The following is an 8628-nucleotide window of genomic DNA, read 5'->3' as shown; positions in this document are numbered from 1 at the left end:
ATTAACGTCTTATTACACATGTACGTTACGATTGAGTTTTGGAGCATGTAGGGTTAATTTGCAATTAGGCCTACACACTATTGCAAAACACAAAAGTATGAAATTGCTTAATGTAAATTGTCTACGGCCTTAGTGTGAGAAATAGAAGACTTGTATTGCTAATCAAGGTGACTACAAGTCGACAGATGTGATACAAATAAGCGCTGCACCATGGTGGGTGATATGCCTAGACCAGGTTCACAGTATTTTATCGCATGCATATGGGAAACATTATTAGGCTACGCCGAGCTGCACTGCGAAGGGGCTTCGTGTTGAAAAATCCGACACTCCGCAAACCGCCATGTAACACCGAAGAGGAAAGAGCCCGATGTTGTCTCCCTTTCCTCCGCTCTTATTTGGCTTCTATTCAAATTTGGGTCAGGGGTGAGAAAGCCCAACGTCACAAGCTTGCAACATGGCGTCCCGAAGGCTGTGAGATGAGCAAGAGGATGGTAAAATTGAGAACGATTCTACCGATGTAAAAAGGTATCTAAGCGTTATTTATCTTATTCTCCGATGCGTGGGATAGCATGCTAGTGCAGGTTTATTTTCTGTTGTGAACGGATTGATTGCGCACAGGGGGATGAATCACAAATGATCTTCGCTGTGGTGGTGGCTTTCTATCGCGTGCCAACAAAAAGGGCTTCGCTTATGGTGCCAATACTGGCTCTACCAGCTTGGCAAGATGTCAGCTCCCTTTTTGTCTGCATGAACATCTTTGAAAACCCGCTGTCGATCACAGCATGAATTTTCTAACGTTTTTGGTTTTGTAGATACGATAACATTGTTTATATTTATGTTATTTCGCAATGTTGGTTGCACCCGATGATAGCCTGCCACTGTTTAATGCTTGGGTAAACTAGCTGGCAACCTGAAAGAAAGGAGCGATCTCAATGCAATTAGTTTAGCTTGCGCACTACGATTCTCCCTCATTTTTAAAAACATTTGTCTTTATTTAATAATTAAATGATTTCGATTGTACATGCCATTTAATAGGCATTGGGTTTCTCATGGGAATGCCTTTTTCATATTTGGACTTCGAGTCTATGTTGATCACAACACATTTTATGGTTGCAATTATTTGATTAAGGTAGGCTTCAGTATACATTCATGGTCACGTTAATTTCCTAAATCTTACAATATCGAATTTGGCCAACATCGAATTGGGGGCAGATTGACGAGCTTTTCTCATTCCTGTTTACATTGTACATTTTATGTAGGCGCATGCCTTACATGATGCTAAACACAGCATTGTTTACCGTATCTATCTTATAGCGCATTTATTGATACAACATTGCACTTTAATTGATGAACAAGAACACATAGTACTCGCAGTGTTGTCTATATAAATAGGCTACACTAGTGAAGCTTTTATGATGATGTGACGGCTCTACAGCTGCATACATCGACTAGCTTTGTGGCAGTCCGCGAATGTATATCGTTACATTGTAGCCAAGCAGGTTCGGTTGTTTTACCGCAGCCAGGCTTATGTTGCATAATGTGTAACCACCCTTTCAGTCAATTAAGTCATTTGAAAAAATGTAAAAAATAAGTAAACAAAACGGGTTGTTTACTTTTTAAATGTTGTTTAATCATAGCCAATGTATCTAGGCTATGTTACCAGTTCTTCTGAGCTGTTTTTGAGATGTGTAGGCTAATACGTGTACACCGTGAGCCCTGCCTGCTCAGGTGACTTGTGTTGTTAAAGTACCAAGGGGCACAGAGATAATCAATAGCTGGAATGTCAGCTATTGAGTTCTGGTAGCTGTTTTCATTTTAAGCAAACTAAGAGTTTGCCTGTCCCAGGTAGACTATACATGGTGTATAGTTGCAACGAGGTATACATGATGTGATCATCTAAAGCTACATTTTCTGAACAAGAAAATACAATGTAGCACATGATGCATCTATTCTACAGGCTTACATGCGGATTCTTCATTGATAGTGAGTGGACAGGAAGTTAGGTCATCTCTCCTGAGTAACATAGGGTTATTACTGTGTAGTTATACAGAGGCCCATGAAGTGGCTTTGGTGGGTGGGTGTTGCGTGTGCAAACTCTTCTTGACCGGCTACCTCTGCTAGTACTTTCTGTTTTACATTACCTTACCTTACCTTACCTTACCTTACCTTACCTTACCTTACCTTACCTTACCACAGACAGACAGACAGACAGACAGACAGACAGACAGACAGACAGACAGACAGACAGACAGACAGACAGACAGACAGACAGTGTGTTCGGTGTACATTGTGGTCATGGTTTACAGTGTGGGGGCTATAAGAAGGGGACTTAGGCTATATGTTCTGCTGACATGTTGGCCTGGGACTTATGGATTGTGCTTAGCTGGTGCGTGCAGCACTGTATTTGTTCCTGGCTGGGTCGTGTGGTTTGTTCAGTGGCTAAACCTCCTCAGGGAAGGGTTGTTGTTTAAGGAGAGGAAACAGTCCTTGGAATGTTGTGCTGATAGCCTGCAGGGTGTGCAGTCTTTGAATGCAGGTGAAGGGGAGAGGAATCTGTTAGTGGGACCATAAGAATCTTTACCCTAACATGCCCTCTGTCCCTTACTGTGGATATCGCAGCGCTGGTCATGCGGGTCAATACACACACACACACACACACACACACACACACACACACACACACACACACACACACACACACACACACACACACACACACAGGCATTAATATGTAGCGAATACACTGTAGGTATAACGTATGTGAGTAGGTGATCATCCTTTGTCAATTGATTGCAACACTGCATGGATACGCATCAGCTGTCCATTAAATGCATCTCTACTACCTGAATTATTTCTGACAAACTTAAAGGAATACTACACAAAAAGTATATGTTATACAATTCCTAAGAATTGTGTATGTCAGCAGTCAAGTTTTCAAGATAGAGCGAAAACCACCTCAATTATGTGTTTTGCATCATGTGCTATTTACTGTTCTGTGCTTTGTAATAAGTGCTATAGGGCTGAATCTGGCATTATGGTTTTCAGTCTGAGGGATGGCATTCTGCTGAAGACTGGATTCTGAAGCATCAATGTTTTAACTAAGGATTCAGACACACAGAAATCTGACTGCCGACAAGTACTTAGCACCTCTGCCCAGTGTCAGCAGTTAATTGTTGTTGTTCACAATGGTTTTACATCCGATTTGCTTCATTTAAATCAGAGATGTGCAACTGGCACAAAGTTGGAACCCAGACTGAGTTCCTAAAAAATTATTTTTTAAAAATGGACGTTTTCGGATTTTAGAGGAGTTTGTATTTCGCGCCATGCCCATCATTGGATATTGGAGCAGGTGTTCCGCTAGCGGAACGTCTAGATGTAAGAGGTTAACTAACTGGCACTGGCAGTATGGGCTAATGGAGAGTTAATTCAATTATTTCTTCATCTTGCTAGATAGCTAGCTTGGTAAAGCAATTAGTGTTGTGTGCATTGTGCTGCACTTAACACTCCAGTCGTTTCATATGAAGTGTGTGTGACTATCTGGCTCAGTTAGCAAGTTAACATTAACTAGCTAGAAAACTAAAGAGTAGGTGCACATGATCAAAGTGAACCTAACAAAAAAATCCTTCTTCATGAACAAAACTCCTTAGTGCCTTCAGAAAGTCCTATTGACTTTTTCCAAATGTTGTTGTGTTACAGCCTGAATTTAAAATTGATTAAATTGAGATGTTGTGTCACTGGGCTACACACAATATCCCACAATGTCAAAGTGGAATTATGTTTTTAGAAATATTTTACAAATTAATTAAAAATGAAATGTCTTGAGTCAATAAGTATTCAACCAATTTGTTATGGTAAGCCTAAATATATTCAGACGTAGAAATTAGCTTAACATGTCACATAATAAGTTGCATAGACTCACTCTGTGTTGACTAATAGTGTTTAACATGATTTTTTAATGACTACCTCATCTCTGTGCCCCACTTATAAAATTATCTGTAAGGCCCCTCAGTCGAGTAGTGAATTTCAAACCACGAAGACCAGGGAGGTTTCCAATGCCTCACAAAGAAGGGAACCTATTGGTAGATACCCCAGTATCTCTACTTGCACATTCATCTTCTGCACATCTACCATTCCAGTGTTTAATTGCTATATTGTAATTACTTCGCCACCATGGCCTATTTATTGCCTTAACTCCCTTATCTTACCTTATTTGCACTCACTGTATATAGAGTTTTTGTTTTATTTCTTTTCTACTGTATTATTATTATTGACTGTATGTTTTGTTTATTCCATGTGTAACTCTGTGTTGTTGTATGTGTCGAATTGCTATGCTTTATCTTGGCCAGGTCGCAGTTGCAAATGAGAACTTGTTCTCAACTAGCCTACCTGGTTAACCTGTCTGGGCTAGGGGCCAGTATTTTCATGGCCGGATGAAAATTTAAACAGGTTACTACTCTGGCCCAGAATATGCATAGTATTAGTAGATGTGGATAGGAAACACTCTGAAGTTTCCAAAACTGTTTGAATGGTGTCTGTGAGTATAACAGAAGTCATATGGCAAGCAAAAACCTGAGAAAAATCCAAGCAGGAAGTGGAAAGTCTGAGAATTGTAGTTCTTCTTTTGATTCTCTATCGAAGCTACAGTGTCTGTGGGGTGACGTTGCACTTCCTAAGGCTTCCATTGGCTGTCAACAGCCTTCAGAAAGTGGTTTGAGCATTCTCCTGTTAATGGGCAGATAATAGGAGCTCAGTTACTGAGTGGTCTGCCTGGCAACAAAGGGATTGGATATACGTGGTCATGCGAGCACGCCGTTCCTTCTTTTTCTTCTTGAATGAATATGCTATTGTCCGGTTGGAATATTATCGCAAATTTATGTTAAAAATTCCATAAAGATTCATTTTAAACAGCGTTTGACATGCTTCTAAGTACGGTAACTTTTCGTGGCTGGTTCCGCGCTCGCGCGGTATGCCTTTGGATAAGTGATCTGTACGCACGAACAAAACGGAGGTATTTGGACATAAATATGGATTATTTCGAACAAAAACAACATTTCTTGTGGAAGTAGCAGTCCTGGGAGTGCATTCTGACGAAGATCAGCAAAGGTAAGAGAATATTTCTAATACTAATTCTGAATTTAGGTTGCCCCGAACTTGGGGGGTGTCTGAATAGCTCACCATGATGGCTGAGCTATGTACTTAGAATATTGAAAAATGTGCTTTCTCCGTAAAGCTATTTTAAAATCTGACACAGCGGTTGCATCCAGGAGTAGTCTATCTATAATTCTTTAACGAGAGTCTTGTTTTTAAAATGGTGTAAAAAAGTCATATGTTTGAGAAATTGAAGTAATAGCATTTCTAAGGTATTTGAATACCGCGCCACAGGATTCCGCTGGCTGTTACGTAGTTGGGACGATTTCGTCCCACCTACCCTAGAGAGGTTAAATAATTGTTATATATTTTGTCAACGTTTATGATATACATTTTCTGAACATCATGCGCCAATGTAAAATGCTGTTTTTGGATATAAATATGAACTTTATCGAACAAAACATACATGTATTGTGTAACATAATGTCCTAGGAGTGTCATCTGATGAAGATCGTCAAAGGTTAGTGCTTCATTTAGCTGTGTTTTGGGTTTTATTGACACATGTCCTTGCTTGGAAAATGGCTATTTGATTATTTTTGTCTATGTACTCTCCTAACATAATCTAATGTTTTGCTTTCGCTGTAAAGCCTTTTTGAAATCGGACAATGTGGTTACATCAAGGAGCAGTGTATCTTTAAAATGGTGTAAAATAGTTGTATGTTTGAGAAAGTTGAATTATGACATTTTGTTGTTTTGGAATTTGCCGCCCTGATATTTCACTGGCTGTGTCCCACAGGTGGGACGCTAGCATCCCACGTAGCCCATAGAAGTTAAATATAGGTGAAATAAATAAAATGTAAAAAAGTAGATGGGTAAAATAAAAAAAGCAGACATTGAATATCCCTTTGAGCATGATGAGCATGATGTATTCATTACACTTCGGATGGTGTATCAATACACCCAGTCACATCAAAGATACAGGCGTCGTTCCTAACTCAGTTTCCGGAGAGGAAGGAAACTGCTCAGGGATTTCACCATGAGGCCAATGGTGACTTTAAAACAGTTACAGAGTTGAATGGCTGTGATTGGAGAAAACTGAGGATGGATCAACAACATTGTAGTTACTCCACAATACTAACCTAATGTACAGAATAAAAATATTCCAAAATATGCATCCTGTCTGCAACAAGGCACTAAAGCAGGGTTTCCCAAACTCTGACCTCGGGACCCCAAGGGGTGCACATTTTGGTTTTTGCCCTAGCACTACATAGCTAATTCAAATAATCAGCTAATCATCAAGCTTTGATTATTTGAATCAGCTGTGGAGTCCTAGGGCAAAAACCCCTTGGGATCCCGGGGACCGAGTTTCGGAAAAACTGCACTAATGTAATACTGCAAAAAATGTGGGAAAGCAATTCACTTTTTGTCCTGAATACATGTTATGTTTGGAGCAAATCCAATAAAACACATTACTGAGCACCACTCTCCATATTTTCAAGCATAGTGGTGGCTGCATCATGTTATGGGTATGTTTGTAATCGTTGAGGACTGGGGAGTTTTTCAGGATAAAAAACAAGCTGAATGGAGCTAAGCACAGGCATAATCCTAGAGGAAAATCTGGTTCAGTCTGCTGGGAGATAGGAGATGAATTCACCTTTCAACAGGACAATAGCCTAAAACACAACGCAAAATCTGCACTGGAGTTGTTTACCAGGAAGACTGGTAAACTGTTCCTGATTGGCCGAGTTAGATGTATAAGTGTTTGAGGCATGAACATTTCTTCCAAACTGATTTTGGGGTCAATCAAGCAGTCACAAACCCCCACATCTCAGATCTGGGTCAGCCCTCTGTGTGTGTGTGTGTGAGATAAAAATGGGAGGGGACACACATATTCTTTATTTTCTCGCTGAACCACGTGGCACATCTGTCTGGGGTTACGAATAACCGGTGATGAAATGGATGGGGCTCTTTTCTTTGCCTGCTCCACCCCGGGCAAGGCTCTGTTTGTGGTGGGCTTCTCTCTATTTGTGTTCATCGTGGCTGACCATATTGAAAACGGGGGCTTAATTGGAGGGGTGTCACCCAGACCAGCGCAGGGGCACTGTAAATGAAGTGATCCCTCCCAGGAGTAAAACACTGAGGTCACTGCACCTGTTCACTAATATTTATTCTCCCAAATTCTATACAATTCTTCTTAAGGATTTGGATTTTATGAAGGATTTTGTAGCCCGTTTACAATAGCCCTCAAATCAAATCAGATTTCATTGGTCACATACACATATTTAGCAGATGTTATTGTAGGTGTAGCAAAATGCTTGTGTTTCTAGCTCCAACAGTGCAGTAGTATCTAACAATTCACAACAATACACACAAATCTAAAAGTAAAAGAATGGAATTAAGAAATATATAAATATTAGGATGAGCAATGTCAGAGTGGCATTGACTAGAATACAGTTGAATACAGTATATACATATGAAATGAGTAAAACAGTATGTAAACATTATTAAAGTGACCAGTATTCCATTATTAAAGTGACCAGGGGTTCTTCTGAAATGAGCTTCAGGACAAGAAGGAAACTGCTCAGGGATGTCACCATGTGGCCATTGGTGATTTTTAAAACAACTACAGAGTTTAATGGCTATAATAGGAGAAAACTGAGGATGGATCAACAACATTGTAGTGATTCCACAATAATGACCTAAATGAAAAGAACAACACAATTTGGAATAAGTCAAGGGGAATGAATGCTTTCTGAAAGCACTGTATGTACAGTGCTGTGAAAAAGTATTTGCCCCCTTTCAAATTTTACATATTCTATAATAATAGTGAAGACATCAAAACTATGCAATAACACATATGGAATCATGTAGTAACCAAAAAAGTGTAAAACAAATCAAAATCTATTTTATATTTGAGATTCATCAAATAGCCAACCTTTCCCCAGATGACATCTTTCTCTCAACCAGCTTCACCTGGAATGCTTTCCAACCATCTTGAAGGAGTTCCCACACAGAGTTGCACATTTTGGGGAATATTCAGAGGTGGAAACTTTCCGTGGGAATTAACAGGAATATATGGGAATTAACAGAAATATATGCTAATTAATATTAATACCATTTAAATGCAGATGTTTTTTGCATTGGATATATTTACCATATCATATGGAGACAGAAACATAAACCTTTTACCTTATCATAAGTAGACATAATTGCAAATGATTAAATCCTTCAAATAGAAAAAAAATGTAGTAACGCATTTAACTTTAATTAAATGAGTTGACTCTTCACACGGGATGATTTCACTGAACAACAAAAGAAAGGGAATATTAAATGATCCACAATTATCCATCGCATCTCCCAAAAACTTTTTCTACATACATCTGTAAAATGATAGTCCAGAAACAAAAGCTTTGGTTGTCTTCCTCTCAGGCTTCCATGTCTTCTCCCTGGACCTCCTCAATGGCCACCTCTTGAACATCAGACTCTGAGGCCTCATCTTCACTGTCACTTTCCAACCTTGTTGAAGATTTTTTTATTTTT

General features: G+C 39.4%; 1 protein-coding gene across 1 annotated transcript in view; it reads left to right on the top strand.

Moving 5' to 3' along the window:
• The first annotated feature begins 395 nt into the window (after positions 1-395).
• Positions 396-8628, top strand: part of LOC115167700 (hypermethylated in cancer 2 protein) — a 61542-nt gene continuing 53309 nt past the window's right edge. The window contains exon 1 of the mRNA XM_029722353.1: positions 396-525. The gene's annotated coding sequence lies outside the window, so the exon portion shown is untranslated. The remainder of the gene's footprint in view (positions 526-8628) is intronic.

This window comes from Salmo trutta, chromosome 29 (assembly GCF_901001165.1).
Source record: "Salmo trutta chromosome 29, fSalTru1.1, whole genome shotgun sequence".
Taxonomy (NCBI): Eukaryota; Metazoa; Chordata; class Actinopteri; order Salmoniformes; family Salmonidae; genus Salmo; species Salmo trutta.
Note: the sequence above shows the minus strand (reverse complement) of the source record. Positions and strands in the feature narration are given on the sequence as shown.